General features: G+C 41.3%; 1 long non-coding RNA gene across 1 annotated transcript in view; it reads left to right on the forward strand.

Moving 5' to 3' along the window:
- LOC144578129 (uncharacterized) overlaps nucleotides 1-19,003 on the forward strand; it is a 48,377-nt gene that overhangs the window by 6,369 nt on the left and 23,005 nt on the right. The window lies entirely within an intron of this gene.

Here is a 19,003-nt window from a genome sequence, read left to right on the forward strand (position 1 = left end):
GAGTAAAAATGAAGGCTTACTTACCAAATAACTACATATTTAAAAGCTATAAATCAAGTTAATAAACTGTTGACTAGAATATGGTTTATCTTCTTATCTGACAATTATATCTTTATAATAACCAGGAAATCCAGGTTCAAATTTAGAATTCTTATATCCCTCAGAGCCCTGTACTGTGAGTAATGGTATGGGAAAAGCTAGTACTTGGCCCATGGTCTGCCCTCCTTAACTTCTCATCTGCTATGACCTGAATGTTGTGGCCACCCAGAATTTGAACATGGGCCTTTGAGATGTGATTAGACCATGAAGATGGAAACCTCATGAATGGGAGTCGTGTTCTTCTAGAAAGAGGCCCCAGGGAGCTGCCTGGTTTCTTCCAGTATGTGAGGACTTGGTGAGAAGGCACCATCTGTGAACCAGGAAGCAGGCTCTAACCAGACACCAAATCTGCCAGCACTTTGACCTTAGACTTGCCAGACTCCAGAACTGTGAGAAATAATTTTCTGTTGTTTTGAAGCCACCCACTTTATAGTATTTTTTCTAGATGTACAGACTGAGCTATCACTCCTTATTAGTACACACAGTAACTAATGCTTTCAAGCTGTGTTTATACTCTCTTCAGTGAGTCACTCTTGACCATACCTTGAGTCTAGGTGTGGCATTCCAACAACGCAGTCCACTCTTACAAGAATGGACAGGGAAAGAGGTCTATGAAGCCTAGGTAGATGGCTTTAGGAACATTTGGGCAGGAATTTCAGGGTCCTAAACACCCAGAGTGTGGTCTGTAAGCAGGGAGTGGGTATAGGGCACAACTCCAAATGGGCCTATCTCCTTGACCCCACAGATGTTTCAACTTAATGGAAAAGAGCATAGCCAGCAGAGGACAATTATATATTGCTAACAGTGTTATAGTGCTAGTGACACTTCAGTGAGGTATAAATCTGCCTTGATCATATTTTTTCACTATACCAGCTGTGAATATTCTCTTTAGAATTTTTGCATAAGATTAGTTTACTTTCATTTGGATGCTACTTTTTAGGCCTGGGTATTAAGTTTATACTAGATTTATTAAATTATTTGGAAAACTTTCCACTTATCTATTTTGGAACAGTTTGAATAGGTAGGATTATATGATCCTTTAAGTTAGTTAGAGCTTGCTGTAAAACAACCATTCTCTGTTGTTCTTTTTAATTTTCATTTTTTAAAGTGGTGGATCTCCAAAACCTTTCTAATTTGGTTGTTGATATGTTCAGGTAGGCTACTATTTCTTGAGTCAATTTTGGTAATTTATACTGTGCTGGAAAAATTGTTTGTATCATCTAGATTTGAAATTTTATTGACAATATTTTACATAATATTATAATTTTTACTATTTTCATAACTATGATTATATCGTCTTTCTCATTCCTGATGTACATATTTGTCCTTATTGCATTTTTTCTTAGTCAAACTTGCTAAAGTGTTGGGCTTATCTATAATTTCTGCTGGCATTTTGATTTGTGATTATTTCAGCTTTTTGTCTTTATTGATTCCCTCATATTTCTTAGTTTATTTTGTTTGTTTTAATATCATACATGGAATGCTTAGTTCATTTGTGTTCACACTTGTTTTGAAAATAATTTTATATATTCTGTTGTTTCTCTACCACAAAAATGTGCATTTATATTAAAATATTTTTTTCTTTGACTTTGCATAGTATTCATACTCTTAGAAATAATCAATAGAGGATAAAATTTTACTAGAAATGTGTTTTCAATTAGGCCATATGTTGGATGAATATTACTTACATGAGGTGTGTTTTGTTAAGTTCAGAGGAAATATAGTTGATTTTGGTTTTGAACGGCTGCTGCTCTCAAACTTCTGCATGGTGAGCATCTCCCTCATACCACCCCTACCTCGGCCCACATTCTGCTGGGAACGATGAAAACTTGTGAAATACTGTGTATTAAAACACATAGGTTACACATATTAAAAATATCATGGCCATGTGAGAACATGTTGAGGAAGGCTTTTGGAAAAGTCTGGTAGCTTGAGGTGGGGAATGGATGTACATGTTCTCTTGAAGCAGGAACAGCCTTGATCAAACCTCTCGAACACCAAACTGGGAAGGAAGTGGTTTTTTATTCATGTGGGGTCTTGGTAGACTCGTGTCTCAAGAACCAAGCTACCCGACTAGAAAATCCTGGCCTCTCTTAAAGGCTCACAACCTTAGAGGGTACAATTGACAGGGTCGTGATCAATGAGGTAAGCGAGGGGTACGTGACTTAGGTGGGGATCTAATCATGATTTAAGCAGGAACAGTGCCTTCTGGAGAAGATTCCTCCATACCATGCCTGTGATCTCTAGACAGGATAGGAACTAGGGTGGGGGGTTTGATCTTTAACCCCAAGTCTGACTAGTGGCCCCGGTTTTGTCTCCTCCACTGACCTTGTGCTTCTATTTTCAACTTTTACCTCTCCTTTTGAAATGCAAGGCAAAGGGGAAGTGGTCTTAGAAGTTTAAGAAAAAGGAGTCTTTTGTTTATGGCCATACCACCCTGAACTCTTCTGATCTTGGTAGCTAAGCAGGGTTGGGCCTGGTTAGAACTTGGATGGGAGACACCTGGAACTATTGGGTGCTGTAGGCTTTAAGAAAAAGAAAAAGAAGGAGTCTCCTTCCTTACCCTGAATATTTAAGTTTATCAGAATCTAAATGTTACTGCTTGAAAGCTACCTAAAAGCCTAACATGTCAGTCTCCCGGGCCCCTCCTTTCTCTAGAAATATAGATGTTGTCAAGTCTCAATTATTACAGCTATTGGCACAGACTTAGAAGAAACTTGAGGAAACAGGTTTTGTTTCTTAAACTTCTATTATCTTCCATGCCTAGCCTGAAATTTACTGCATATGATGTTGGTGTCTTCTTTAGTTGTGTGTTTGGGACTAATGCATCTGTGAAATATGGTAAGAGCAGATCTCAGAAATTGGATTTGCCCAGTCCTGAGTAAACACATGTAGCAACAAGCCAAGCCAGCTGGCTCCGATCAACTTGCCTTCATAGCCTTTGTCTCTTCAGAAACCATGAGCTTCAGGAGAGTCGGGACCCTGTTTCTTTCCTTCACCAATGTGCACCCAGTACTGAGTAGAGTGTTAGGCATGCAGTAAACACCAAAGCTTGTTGATTTGTTGGTTGAGAAAATGAATGTGCTAATACTTGACAAAACACATGTTTCCCTAGAATGAGCAATGATATTTCAGAAGGATTCCTACTTAAGTTGTATGTAAATCAGAAACAAAAACAAGAGGAAAGCCTCTGGCTTTTGGACATTGATTCAATCAACCAATTTTTATTGAACACCTACATAGACCTTAGTGATAAATAGTGCTTTTGATGACGAGATATAGAGGAAAATAAAAAGACTAGGCACTGTTGGGAGGACAATTTTAAATAGAGTGATCAAGGAAGTCCTCACTGAGAAAGTGATGTTTCAAGTAAAGACCTGAAGGAGATGACAAAGCTAACCATGGATATAGCGAGCAGAATAGCATTTTAAGCGAGAGAATAACATGCACAATGTCCCTAAGGCAGAGAAGCCAAGAGATTTCAAGGAAGAGCAAGGAGCTGGGCAAACTGAAAGGGGAGAGCAGTAGGTGGTGAGGTCAGAGAGGTAACTGGTCCAGACAGCTGGGGCTCTATGAGTTCCTACTAACAGCGGGGTAAGAATCTATTGAATGGCTTTCAGCAAAATATTGACATGATCAGATTTGTTTTTTAACAGGATCACTTTGATGCTTGTGTTGAAAATAGAAAGACCAAGAACAGAAACATATGGAGGCAGAACTAGTCTATGGAACATTCTCCTAATAGTCAATTGTATAAAATTGTAAGCAGAGCATTCCGTTTGCACCAGGGCCAAGTCAAAATGGTAGTTCTCTCCTTTAGGAATATATTGGATGATAGAGTAGATATAACTATAATTACACAATAAATATCTTCTTGATAAAAATATGTATTAGGTAATGCATGAATATGTTACTGTAAATGCAATTTAGAGAGATGTTTTGAGTTTAAATGAAATGAGTGAGAAATTATAGACTACTGTTTTGAATATTTTTGAAGAGTACCATTTGTCATCTTGAAATGTATTTCTTGAACTGAGAGAAGATTTAGATAAACATTAATAAAATATGAAACAAAAATAATAAAGATGAATAGTAAAAGCAATAGAAATTATGTTGATATTGAGACGTGAATTGTAACAATTTTTTCAGATTACACTGAAAGCAGTAATTTGTTAAGAAAGAGATAAATTCAAAATAGAAGTTATAAACTTGATAATTCAATACATTTGACAATCCAATTAATGAAATGAATTAAATACACACGGCTAACTTTACAAAAATATTTACATTAATGAAGCTAATATAAAACTCAGAATGTGGGAGAGGACTCAAGATGGCGCTGTGAGAACAACCCAGGGTTGGAGCTCTCGTTGTGTCCGCGGAAAGGTGAGTTTGAGCTGCATTTCCAGACTGATCTTTGTTGCCCATGGAACGGGGAAATTCCCAAGTGAAGTGGAGATGCAGGACGCCAGGCAGAACTTCTGCCTGGCGAAGCCGGCAGCCGGGGTGGTGGCGGCCGGCCCTACCCAGCGCTCCCCACAGGGTGCGCTTGTCTGGGTGCCCCATTGAACCGGCAACCGGAGACGTGAGAGGGCTGGACTTGAGACTGAGCTAGACTTGGACAGTAGCCCAGCCCAGGGGATTGCAGGGACAGAGCGTTAGGGGGTGGCCCAGTGGGACGAACAAAACCGTGATTTCAAACAAGCCCCGTGCAGATGGCCCGAGACGCTCTGAGGGGGAGGGGCGTCCACCATTACCGAGGCAACCCGTCCCAACTGAGATACACGCCCACTGCTGACGCAGCCTGCCGTTGCCGAGGCAACCCGCTACAACAGAGAGACTCCGCCGCAGGGCGTGGTGGAGAACACAGCAGAACAGCAGAGCCAGGGCGAGCCTCACAACAGCAGGGCGGAGCCTCGGCAGGCAAACAGTGGCTAGTCTGCGTCCTAACTGGGCAGGACCTCAACGGACATCCAAAAATAAAGTCCAAACCCCTCAACACAGAGCATTTGAGAAAAGAAAAGGGTTTTTTTAATGAGCTCTGTTGCAGCAGAATCAAACATAGCAGCCTAACAGCCCTGAATGAACAACAGAGTGCACAGCTCAGCAATTAAGCTCCTATAAAGTACAAACTGTCTCCTCAAGCAGCTCCCTGACCCCTCTATATCCAAAAGACTGACAATTGTCAGGCATCATCCTGGGACAAAGATAGCAGAAAAAGAAACTGGTAGCATCCCTCGCTGTGCCACAGCTGCTAGAGGTGCACCCCAGACAAGCAGGGTCTGGAGCGGACCTCAGCAGTCATACAGCGAAGGGGCTAGACTGGTAGAAGGAAAACCAAGCAACAGAAATACTTCATCATCAACATTCTGGGTGTCCACTCAGAGACCCAATCGAAAAGTCAGCAACTAAGCAGACGACCAGCGGACAAATCCACAAAGATGGGAAGAAACCAGCGCAAAAAGGAGGAAAACACCTGAAACCAGAACACCTCGCCTCCTAGAAAGGACCAAAACTCCTCACCAGTAAGGGAACAAAGCTGGACGGAGAATGACTGTGACGAAATGACGGAATTAGACTTCAGAAGATAGATAATGAGAAACTTTTGTGAGCTAAAAGATCATGTATTAAATCAATGCAAAGAAACTAAGAACCTTGAAAAAAGATTTGAAAAAAGATTTGAGGAAATGATAACAAGAATGGATAACTTAGAGAGGAATATGAATGAATTAAAGGAGCTGAAAAACACAATACGAGAACTTCGTGAAGCAAGCACAAGTTTCAATAGCCGAATTGACCAAGCAGAAGAAAGAATATCTGAAGTCGAAGACCAACTCAATGAAATAAAATGAGAAACCAAGAGCAGAGAAAAAAGCGCAAAAAGGAATGAACAAAGTCTCCAAGAAATGTGGGACTATGTGAAAAGACCTAACCTACGTTTGATAGGTGTACCAGAAGGGGACGAAGAGAATGAATCCAAGCTGGAAAATACTCTTCAGGACATCATCCAGGAAAATTTCCCCCACCTAGCAAGACAGGCCAACACTCAATTGCAGGAAATACAGAGAACACCACAAAGATATTCCGCAAGAAGAGCAACCCCAAGGCACATAATCGTCAGATTCAACAGGGTTGAAATAAAGGAGAGAATACTAAGGACAGCCAGAGAGAAAGGTCGGGTCACCCACAAAGGGAAGCCCATCAGACTCACAGCAGATCTCTCGGCAGAAACACTACAAGCCAGAAGAGAGTGGGGGCCAATATTCAACATTCGTAAAGAAAAGAACATTCAACCCAGAATTTCATATCCAGCCAAACTGAGCTTCAGAAGTGAAGGAAAAATAAAATCCTTTGCGAACAAGCAAGTACTCAGAGATTTTGTCACCACCAGGCCTGCTTTACAAGAGCTCCTAAAAGAGGCACTACACATAGAAAGGATCAACCAGTACCAGCCATTCCAAAAACACACTGAATGCTAAAGAGCATCAACATAATGAAGAATCTACAACAACAGGCAAAACAGCCACTTAGCATCAAAATGGCAGTATCAAATTCACACATAACAATATTAACCCTAAATGTAAATGGACTAAATGCACCAATCAAAAGACACAGACTGGCAAATTGGATAAAAATCCAAAACCCATCAGTGTGCTGTATACAGGAAACCCATCTCACATGCAAGGATACACAAAAGCTCAAAATAAAGGGATGGAGGAAGATTTACCAAGCTAATGGAAAGCAAAAAAAAGCAGGAGTTGCAATTCTCGTCTCTGATAAAGTAGACTTTAAAGCAACAAAGATCAAAAGAGACAAAGAAGGCCATTACATAATGCTAAAAGGATCGATACAAGAAGAGCTAACGATCCTAAACATATATGGACCCAATGCAGGAGCACCCAGATACATAAGGCAAGTTCTTAAGGACTTACAAAAGGACTTAGACTCCCACACAATAATAGTTGGAGACTTCAACACTCCACTGTCAATAATAGACAGATCAACCAGACAGAAAATCAACAAGGATATCCAGGGCTTGAACTCAGACCTGGAGCAAGCAAACCTGATAGACATTTACAGAACTCTCCACCCCAAATCCACAGAATACACATTCTTCTCAGCACCACATCACACCTACTCTAAAACTGACCACATAATTGGAAGTAAAGCACTGCTCAACAAATGCAAAACAATTGAAATCATAACAAACAGCCTCTCAGACCATAGTGCAATCAAGTTAGAACTCAGAATTCAGAAACCGACCCAGAACCGCACAGCTTCATGGAAACTGAACAACTGGCTCTTGAATGTTGACTGGGTAAACAAGAAATGAAGTCAGAAATAAAGAAGTTCTTCGAAACCAATGAGAACGAAGACACAACGTGCCAGACCTCTGGGACACATTTAAAGCAGTCTCTAGAGGAAAGTATATAGCAATAAGTGCCCATATGAGGAGAATGGAGAGATCCAAAATTGACACCCTATCATCAAAATTGAAAGAGCTAGAGGAGCAAGATCAAAAAAACTCAAAACCCAGCAGAAGACATGAAATAACTAAGATCAGAGCTGAGCTGAAGGAGATTGAGACACGAAAAACCCTTCAAAAAATCAATAAATCCAAGAGCTGGTTTTTTGAAAAGATCAACAAAATAGACCACTAGCCAGACTGATTAAAAAGAAAAGAACAACCAAATAGATGCAATAAAAAATGATAAAGGGGAAATCACCACAGATTCCACAGAAATTCAAACCATCATCAGAGAATATTACAAACAACTCTATGCGCATAAACTAGTAAACCTGGAAGAAATGGATAAATTCCTGGACTCCTGTGTCCTCCCAAGCCTAAACCAGGAGGAAGCTGAAACTATGAATAGACCAATAACAAGGTCTGAAGTTGAGGCAGCAATTAAGAGCCTACCACACAAAAAAAGCCCAGGTCCAGACGGGTTCACAGCCGAATTCTACTAGACACACAAGGAGGAGCTGGTACCATACCTTCTAAAACTATTTCAAACAATCCAATAAGAGGGAATCCTTCCCAAATCATTTTAGGAGACCAACATCATTCTGATACCAAAACCCGGCAGAGACCCAACGAGAAAAGAAAACTTCAGGCCAATATCCATGATGAACATAGATGCAAAAATCTTCAATAAAATATTGGCAAGCCGATTGCAACAGCAAATCAAAAAACTTATTCATCATGATCAAGTAGGATTCATCCCGGGGATGCAAGGCTGGTTCAACATACGCAAGTCTATCAACGTAATTCACCACATAAACAGAACCAAAAACAAAAACCACATGATTATCTCAATTGATGCAGAGAAGGCATTTGACAAAATTCAACAGCCCTTTATGCTAAAAACCCTCAATAAACTCGGTATCGATGGAACGTATCTCAAAGTAATAAAAGCTATTTATGACAAACCAACAGCCAATATCATACTGAATGGGCAAAACTGGAAGCATTCCCTTTGAAATCTGGCACTAGACAAGGATGCCCTCTTTCACCACTCCTATTCAATATACTACTGGAAGTTCTAGCCAGAGCAATCAGGCAAGAAAAAGAAATCAAGTGTATTCAAATAGGAAAGGTGGAAGCCAAATTGTCTCTATTTGCAGACGACATGATAGTATACCTAGAAGACCCCATCGCCTCAGCCCAAAAACTCCTGAAACTGATAAGCAACTTCAGCAAAGTCTCAGGATATAAAATCAATGTGCAAAAATCACAAGCATTCGTCTACACCAATAACAGACTTAAAGAAAGCCAAATCAAGAACGAACTGCCATTCGCAGTTGCTACAAAAAGAATAAAATACCTTGGAATACAACTCACAAGGAATGTAAGAGACCTCTTCAAGGAGAACTACAAACCACTGCTCAACGAAATCAGAGAGGACACAAACAGATGGAGAAATATTCCATGTTCATGGTTAGGAAGAATTAATATCATGAAAATGGCTATACTGCCCAAAGTAATTTACAGAATCAATGCTATCCTCATCAAGCTACCATTGACTTTCTTCACAGAACTGGAAAAAACCACCATGAACTTCATATGAAACCAAAAGAGAGCCCGCATAGCCAAGTCAATTCTAAGCAAAAAGAACACAGTGGGGGGCATCACACTACCGGATTTCAAACTATACTACAAGGCTACAGTAATCAAAACAGCATGGTACTGGTACCAAAACAGAGATATAGACCAATGGAACAAAACAGAGGCACCGGAGGCAACACAACATTCATACAACTATACAATCTTTGATAAACCTGACAAAAACAAGCAATGGGGAAAGGATTCCCTGTTTAACAAATGGTGTTGGGAAAACTGGCTAGCCATGTGCAGAAAGCAGAAACTGGACCCCTTCCTGACACCTTACACTAAAATTAACTCCAGATGGATTAAAGACTTAAACATAAGACCTGGCACCATAAAAACCCTAGAAGGAAATCTAGGCAAAACTATCCAGGACATAGGAGTAGGCAAGGACTTCATGAACAAAACACCAAAAGCATTGGCAACAAAAGCCAAAATAGACAAATGGGACCTAATGAAACTCCACAGCTTCTGCACGGCAAAAGAAACAGTCACTAGAGTGGATCGGCAACCAACAGAATGGGAAAACATTTTCTCAGTCTACCCATCTGACAAAGGGCTGATATCCAGAATTTACAAAGAACTCAAACAGATTTACAGGAAAAAAACAAACAAGCCCATTCAAAAGTGGGCAAAGGATATGAACAGATACTTTACGAAAGAAGACATATATGAGGCCAACAATCATATGAAAAAATGCTCATTGTCACTGGTCATCAGAGAGATGCAAATCAAAACCACATTGAGATACCATCTCACGCCAGTTATAATGGCGATCATTAAAAAATCTGGAGACAACAGATGCTGGAGAGGATGTGGAGAAATAGGAACACTTTTACACTGTTGGTGGGAGTGTAAATTAGTTCAACCATTGTGGAAGACAGTGTGGCGATTCCTCAAGGATCTAGAAATAGAAATTCCATTTGACCCAGCAATCCCATTACTGGGTATATATCCAAAAGATTATAAATTGTTCTACTATAAGGACACATGCACACGAATGTTCATTGCAGCACTGTTTACAATAGCAAAGACCTGGAATCAACCCAAATGCCCATTGATGATAGACTGGATTGGAAAAATGTGGCACATATACACCATGGAATATTATGCAGCAATCGGAAATGATGAGTTTGTGTCGTTTGTAGGGGCATGGATGAATCTGGAGAACATCATCCTCAGCAAACTGACACAAGAACAGAAAATGAAACACCGCATATTCTCACTCATAGGCAGGTGATGAAAAATGAGAACACATGGACACAGAAAGGGGAGTACTAAACACTGGGGTCTATTGGGGGGAAAAGGGGAGGGCCAGTGGGAAGGGGAGGTGGGGAGGGATAGCCTGGGGAGAAATGCCAAATGTGGGTGAAGGGGAGAAGAAAAGCAAAGCACACTGCCATGTGTGTACCTTCGCAACTGTCTTGCATGCTCTGCTCATGTACCCCAAAACCTAAAATTCAATAAAAAATTAAAAAAAAACCAAAACTCAGAATGTGCCAGTACAATAAGAAATTGTCCAAATCTGGTTAATAAGTATTATCAATTCAAAAAAGTACTTATGTTCAATTACTGAATAGAAAAGCTCAAACTGTTTTGAAATACTACAGCTCATAGGAAAGCAACTCAACAGAGATTTTCCCAAATTTGAAAACAATCCTAAAAATATGTGACATTACTATTCACTAGTTGTGAAGTGGAAAGAAACTCTCAAAAACTATCAATATTGAATGTTTACTTTTCATTAACCATGTTAAAAGAAAGATCCAATTGCCTTTCTATTCTTGACATACAAAATGAAGAGACAATGTACCCCCAAAATGGTAAGAAAATATATTACAAAGCTCATAGTTAATTAATGAAAATGTTATTTTTCTAGATTTTGTGATATTCACAGTTCTTATTGACTTTTTATTTTTATTTTATTTTTTTGAGACAGGGTCTCACTTTGTCACCCAGGCTGGACTGCAGTGGTATGATCATGGCTCACTGCAGCCTTGACCTCCTTGTCTTATGCGATCCTCCAGCCTCAGCCTCCTGTGTAGTGGGGATTATAGGTGCACACCACCACATCTGACTAATTAAAATTTTGTTTTGTAAAGGCAGGATCTCACTATGTTGCCCAGTCTGGTCTTGAGCTCCTGGGCTCGAGCAATCTTCCTACCTCAGCCTCCAAAGGTGCTGGGTTTATAAGCATTAGCCACCATGCCCAGCCTCTTGTTGGCTTTTTAAAATTCAGATTTAGTTGTGATTCTTTTTCTCACCCTCAATTGTGCCAATTTTTATGCTTTTTTTCTCTTCTGAAAGAGGGACCCCGGTATATTTATAAGCTTCAGGTCCCCCAAACCTAGATTCACCTGATCCACAGGTCAATTTGTGTACTCTATGAAGATATGGAGAGGCATATACAAATCTGGAGTTCAGGCTAGAGGTCTGTATTGGTTCATTTTCATGATGCTGCTAAGTCCAGGGAAGAAAAATAAGTTTAATTGGACTTAGAGTTCCACATGACTGGGGAGGCCTCAGAATAATGGCAGCAGGAGGTGAAAGGCACTTCTCACATGGTGGTTGCAGGAGAAAAATGGGGAAGAAGCAAAAGCAGAAACCCCTGATAAACCCATCAGATCTTGTGAGACTTATTCACTTTCAGGAGAATAGCATGGGAAAGACCAGCTGCTATAATTCAATTACCTTCCCCTTGGTCCCTCCCTCAACATGTGAGAACTCTGGGAGATACAATTCAAGTTGAGATTTGAATGGGGACATAGTCAAACCATATCATTCCACCCTGATCCCTCCAAATCTCATGTCCTCACATTTCAAAACCAATCGTGCCTTTCCAACAGTCCCCTAAAGTTTTAATTCACTTCAGCATTAACCCAAAAGTCCACAGTCCAAAATCTTATCTGACGAGAGGCAAGTCCATTCTGTCTAAGCCTGTAAAATCAAAAGCAAGCTAGTTACTTCCTAGATACAATGGGGGTACAGATATTGGGTAAATACAGCTGTTCCAAATGGGAGAAATTGGCTAGAACAAAGAGGTTACAGGCCCCATGCAAGTCTGAAATCCAGTGGGGTAGTCACATTTTAAAGACCCCATATTGTCTCCTTTGACTCCAGGCCTCACATTCAGGTCATGCTGAGGCAAGACGTTAGTTCCCATCATCTTTGGCAGCTCCGTCCCTGTGGCTTTGCAGGGTACAGCCTCCCTCCCAGCTACTTTCACAGGCTGGCATTGAGTGCAGCTTTTCCAGGCAAGCCGTGCAAGCTGCCAGTGGATCTACTATTCTGAGATCTGGATGGTGGCCCTCTTTTTATAGCTCCACTAGGTAGTGCCCCAGTATGGACTCTGTGTGGGGGATCCAACCTCACATTTCCCTTTCACACTACCCTAGCAAGAGGTTCTCCATGAGGGTCCTGCCCCTGCAGAAGACTTTTTCCTGGACATCCAGGTGTTTCCATACATCTTCTGAAATCTAGGCGGAGGTTCCCAAACCTTGATTCTTGATTTCTGTGCACCTGCAGGATCACCACCACTTGGAAACTGTCAAGGCTTAGGGCTTCCACCATCTGAAGCCACAGCCCAAGCTCTACATTGGCCCCTTTCAGCCATGGCTGGTACACAGAGCACCAAATCCCTAGGCTGCACACAGCAGGGGGACCCTGGGCCAACCCACAAAACCACTTTTTTCTCCTAGGCCTCTGACCCTGTGATGGGAGGGGCTGCCATGAAGTTTTCTGACTTGGCGTGGAGACATTTTCCCCATGAACTTGGGGATTAACGTTAGGCTCCTTGCTACTTGTGCAAACTTCTACAGCTGGCTTGAATTTCTCCTCAAAACATGGGTGTTTCTTTTCCATTGCATTGTCAGGCTGCAAATTTTCTGAACTTCTATGTTCCATTTCCCCTTTCAAATGGAATGCTTTTAACAGCACCCAAGTCACCTCTTGAATGCTTTTCTGCTTAGAAATTTCTTCTGCTAGATACCCTAAATTATCTCTCTCAAGTTCAAAGTTCCACTAATCTCTGGGGCAGGGGCAAAATGCTGCCAGTCTCTTTGCTAAAACATAGCAAGAGTCACCTTTGCTCCAGTTCCCAACAAGTTCCTAATCTCTGTCTGAGACCACCTCAGCCTGGGCCTTATTGTTCATATCATCATTAGCATTTTTGTCAGAGCCATTCAGCAAGTCTGCAGGAGGTTCCAAACCTTCCCACATTTTCCTGTCTTCTTTCCAAACTCTTCCAACCTCTGCCTCTTACCCAGTTCCAGAGTTGCTCCCACATTTTTGGTATCTTTTCAGCAGCACCCCACTCTACTAGTACCAATTATCTGTACTAGTCTATTTTCATGCTGCTATTAGAGACATACACAAGACTAGGAAGAAGAAGAGGTTTGATTGGACTTGGATTTCCACATGGCTAGGGAGGCCTCAGAATCATGGCAGGAGGTGAGTGGTACTTCTTATATGGCAACGGCAAGAGAAAATGAGGAAGAAACAAAAGCAGAAACACCTGATAAAACCACCCAATCTCACAAGACTTATTTACTATCATGAGACTAGCATGGGAAAGACTGGCCACCATGATTCAATTACCTCCCTCTGGGTCCCTCCCACAGCATGTGAGAATTCCAGGAGATACAATTCAAGTTCAGATTTCGGTGAGGACACAGCCAAACCATATCAAAGTCCAAGCTGGAGAAATAAGTTTGCGAGTAGTGTAAATGTATCTAGAAGGTATTTAAAACCAGAAGAATCAGGGTCACATTATAACTATTGTGGGGCCTAGGCAATTATGCCTTTGTGGGCCTCTTTCTTCATTAAAACATACACACAGTCCCCAACTTCTGGTGGTTCAACTTAAGATTTTTCAACTTTACAATGGTGTAAAAGTGATACACACTCAGTAGAAACTGTACTTTGAATTTTGAATTTTGATATTTTCCTGGGTTAACCATATGTGTTAGATCATCTCTCACAGTGCTGGACAGTGCTGGACAGGCAGCCATGCAACCATGAGGGTGAACAGTGAATCTGTACTCTACAGTGTGCTGTATTCAATAAATTACATGACATATTCAGTGCTTTATTATAAAAGAGGCTTTGTCTTACATGCTTTTGCCTAACCTTAGGCTAATGTAAGTGTTCTGAGCATACTTAAGGTAGGCTTGGCTAGGCTACAATGTTCAGGAGGTTAGGTGTATTTAATGCATTTTTAAAGTTTATTCCTTCATTTATTCCATATATATTTACTAAACACCCATTACACGTCAGGCACTGTACTATGCCCTGAGGGCAGTGATTAAGAAAATAGAGTTGGGGCTAGCATTATGGTGTTTATAGTCTAGCAAACATTAAGCAAGGAGCAGCCGAATTTATAATGGTTTGACTCACAGTTTTCAACATTATAATGGGTTGATCTGGTTATTAAATGCATTTTTGACATGATATTTTTGACTTGCTGTTTATTAGGACATAACCCCATCATAAGTCAAGGAGCACCTCCATGTATATATAAATACACACACACACACACACACACACACACACACACACACACCCAAATATATATGTGTGGATGTATAAGGATGAATACAATCTAGGCTGAATTTATTATACTCATTTTTTCTCCTGTAACTTTAAAAGAAATTAAAACATTTTCATGGGAACTTAAAAGTATCATGGGCCTTAGAAACTGCCCGCCATGCCTAATGGATAAAGTGGCCATAAAGCTAGAGAAAATTACCAAGAAAATCTGTGTGGGTAGAAAAAATAAGAGATCCAATGACTGAGTCCTGGAGCACTCCAACATTTAGAGATCAGGAAAGTGCGGAGTGAGATAAAGTTTTATACTCTAAACTAAATAGGTCATTTTTCATTGGTCATACAAATTAGTAACTATCAGAACCTGTTTTAAACCCACCCCAATCCATAAGTGGAAGCCCCCTTCTGAAACCAAGTCACATCCACACTCCAAGAATCTCGTCTACAACTGAAGGTCAACAAAGTGACCCTAAACCCTTCCACTGCGCAGTCCCCTAGCTCCTGGGTTTTGTGGCCCCTACATCTTCTATAAGACAAGCCATTTACTATTTTGAGAAGCCCGCACCTTACGAATAAGCAAAGGAACAGAGGGAGCCACCAGTGAGGTAGGAGAAAAACCATGAGAGCACAGTATCCTGGAAATGAAATGGGGACGGCTTTGGGAAGATGAAGTGATTCAGTTGTGTCCAACACCACAGATGAGTGAGGGAAGAGCCCTGAGAAATGGTCATCTGGCTCATCAGACTGGAAATCCTTGGTGTCTTAGGAGTTCTAATGGAGTGATAGAGGCAAAAACCATCTTGACTGGGTCCAAGGGAGGCACTGAGAAAACTGTTTTGAGGAGTTGCTATAAAATGGAGATAAGTAGGATAGGAGCTGAAGGGAAAGTGAAATCAAGAAAGTTTTCTTTAATTTTTAACATTACAGCATGTGTGTTTGTTGATAGGACGGATCCAGTAGAGAAAGTGCATGTGTGTGTGTGTAAGAGAGAGAAAGAGAGACAGAATGAATGGGGATGGAGGATTGCCTGAGCCATGTCCTTGAGTAGGGAGGAGGTGGGATCTAGGGTTGGCCTCTGCTAACAGCACAGGCTGTTCATCAGTAGTAATGGGAATGGCAGAGGACACAGGCACAGATGGGCTCTGGGGGCTTGTGGAAGTGCTTGCTTTTTATTGCTTCTATTTTCTCTTTGAGATAGCGATTTAGGAACCTGATAGTGGAGACAGAGTATAATTGATGGGCAGCATTAAAAGTCCACTTGAGGTGAGTGGCCAGTCAGCAGGTGCAAATGTGTCATGCAGCTAATGAAACTTAAGCCTCAGGGCTTCTCATTTGCTTGCATGGATCCTTTCAAAGGCCTGGCTGGGAGGGTCTTGGCCATTTTGCATTTAAAATTTTGCATTGCTTTTTTAAAAGAGCCCCCAAAGATATAAGCTGCAGGCCCACAGACCCTGGATTTCTTCTTGCCAGCCAGCATGGTTCTGGGCTTTTAGTAGCTGCAGGTGGCTGTGAGGGCACAGGTGTAGAGTTGGTAAGGTGTTGGATTGAAACTTGGTTATGATTTTGCCAGGTGAAAAAAAAAAGTGTGAAGGACAAAGGAAGTGAGGGAGCATGTAAGGGAGTGATTATAACAAATGATGATAGAACTTCAACTGGGTAAAGAGAGGAATGAGGACATATGGATGAGGTAGTGGTAGTTTTGAACAGCAAAAGTATTATAGGTCTTGGGATGGATTGTTGGGGAAGGAGAGTCAGAGAAAGTGAACTAGAGAAATAGGAGGTAGAGGATCGAGAAAGGAAGCCTGAAATTGAGTGAGTTCTTAGTAATGATGAGGTCCAGGTCATGGCCATGGAAGGGAGTAGCTAAGAAAGGGTAGAGGCTGAGACACTGAATATACAAATGGACATGGCCAGACCTTAAATTACAATAAAACTGTGACACTCAACCTTCGCATCAGCCAGCTGGGAAGCCAAATCACAACCTCTGCAGCAATCAGCCTACAACAATCAGGACTTGGTCAAGGACACAGCGTCCCTATTTCTTGCCCCATTTCCAACTCAGGACCAACCAAGAAAAGCCATATATATTCCCCAAACGAATCATATAAGATGCCCAACTTGTAGTGAGCCTGTCTCCAGCTTAACCATGTCAATGATTTCCAATTAGACCAGACTTGAAGCCCTCCCTTTAATTTTCTTCATAAAGTTGTCTGCCTTTGTGATTCCCACAAACATAGAGACTCATTCACTGTCTTGGTTGCTGACTCCCTTGCCAAAGGACAAGCTCTTCATTTATTCTCATAAGGACAAGATCACTGGAGGAAAGAAGGTCAAGAACTGGAGGTGAGAATATTGGCAAGATCAAATATATGGATATTAAAGTCACTTAGGATTATAAAAGAGGAGAGTGGGAGGGAGGGATTTTGAGAGAAGACCTCCAAATATTGAAGAAGCAAATGGGAGTCATCCAGGGTTCAGTGCACGATGGCAACAATGACAGATAGCAGATGATAAAGTAGTGATGGGAGAGTCAAAGCTATGACTTTTAAGGGAGGTGAAAGGAGAATGGCTGGGAAGCAACAATGAGAAATAAGAAGGACCTACCCCACTGCTGGCTCCAGTGACAGGAGGGATGTGAGAGATAAAACAGCTGCCCCTTAAGAGGGCTTCAGGGGAAGCAATGTACTTAAGGAAGAGTTAGGTTTTCATTAGATCCAGGACATGGAGGAAGCTTTTAGAGAAGCTTCAAGGGCTTGGGGAATATTTTTTGTTATGACCATGAATTCCAGATGGTAGAAGTTTTTATAAATTGAAGAGGGTTATGATATGGGCTTAAAGTGTACAGGACATTATGGGGATTAGATCTGGGGGACGGAGGATGAACTGAGAAACCAAGGTTTCTTGCAATGAATGACCAAAACGGAGACAAAGGGGATATTCAATTCAGCCCTGGTGAATTGAGGATATTCCCAGGGTGTTTAATTGGTGGACAGCGACAGCTAGGCTGAAGTTGTGAATATTGACAGGGAAGAGAGTGGTTGGAGCCTTGTCAAGGAAGATTCTGATCTCTGGTGGTCCCTCAAGACTCCTCCTGGAGATATGGAGGCCTCTGGAGGATCAATTGTCCACTGAGCACATGGGGCTCTGTTTTGACTCTGAAGATGGAGATGTAGAGGATGGAGAGGGCAATATTACTCCAGATGAAAATATTTCCAATGTCAGTATAGAAACTGCCCTTAAGGCTGCCTTAGTTGCCTCAAAATTCCTTCCAAGCCATTAACATGGTGGCTGATATATAGACACTTAAATATTTGTTGAATAAATATGTGAATGAAGGAATTCCTTTCACTAAACTGAATACTTAACATTTGCAGTCTGATGCATCTGTATTAGAATGATGTCTTGGGTGGACACCTGCCAGACTTCTATATAAGTAAAAGAACAACAAAGCAAAAGGTAGAGTCTGCCCTAATGGCAAGTTGCAGCCTCCACCCTACAATAAAGAAAATTCTTACAAATCCTAAAATTGTCATTTTCTATGTCTAATAATTTAAAGATCCTGACTGCATAGAACACAAGACAGGCAATTATAGAAGTAGAAAGGAAGAAAAGTCGGAGGTAAAGAACCACTATGTTGGTGGTAGGCTGGTGGAGTGGACAAAAAGAATATTATGAATTTTCAACATCAATTTGAAGTAAAAGCCAGCACTGGGGAAAAAGGAGCAAGGGTAATAGGTATTTTCTTTGTTAAAAAATAAACTTGAGACAAACTACATTTAAAAGAGCTTATTTGCGCAAAGGGCAATTTATGTATTGGGCAGCACTCAGAACCCAAAGAGATTTGAAGAGCTGCACCCCAGTTGCATGAGTAGCCAGCTTTTATAGGCTGAATGAGGCAGTAAGTAAAGAAGTTACTTGATTAGCTACAGCTAGGCATTTGCCTTTCTTGGGTATATTCTGGTGGAAAGTCCCTAATGGAAGGGAAAAATTTGTTATTTCACTTGTCTCTATGAGCTGCCCTGTGGAATCACCCAGCATTGCCTGGGTTCTCTCTGCAGTGGCAGCCAGGACTCCCTGGAAGTGGGAGACAGCCCTGGGAATGCCATCCAGAATGCCTCTTGGCTTCTGTTCCAGGTTTGCTCCAGGTGCATAGCCCTGCAGCAGCTTCTAGAAGAAACCATATTCTGCTTCCCGGTCAAAGTGTAGATCCCTGACGGCCATACTCAGAAAGTGACATATCAAAGGGACCTT

Source organism: Callithrix jacchus, chromosome 10 (assembly GCF_049354715.1).
Source record: "Callithrix jacchus isolate 240 chromosome 10, calJac240_pri, whole genome shotgun sequence".
Lineage (NCBI taxonomy): Eukaryota > Metazoa > Chordata > Mammalia > Primates > Cebidae > Callithrix > Callithrix jacchus.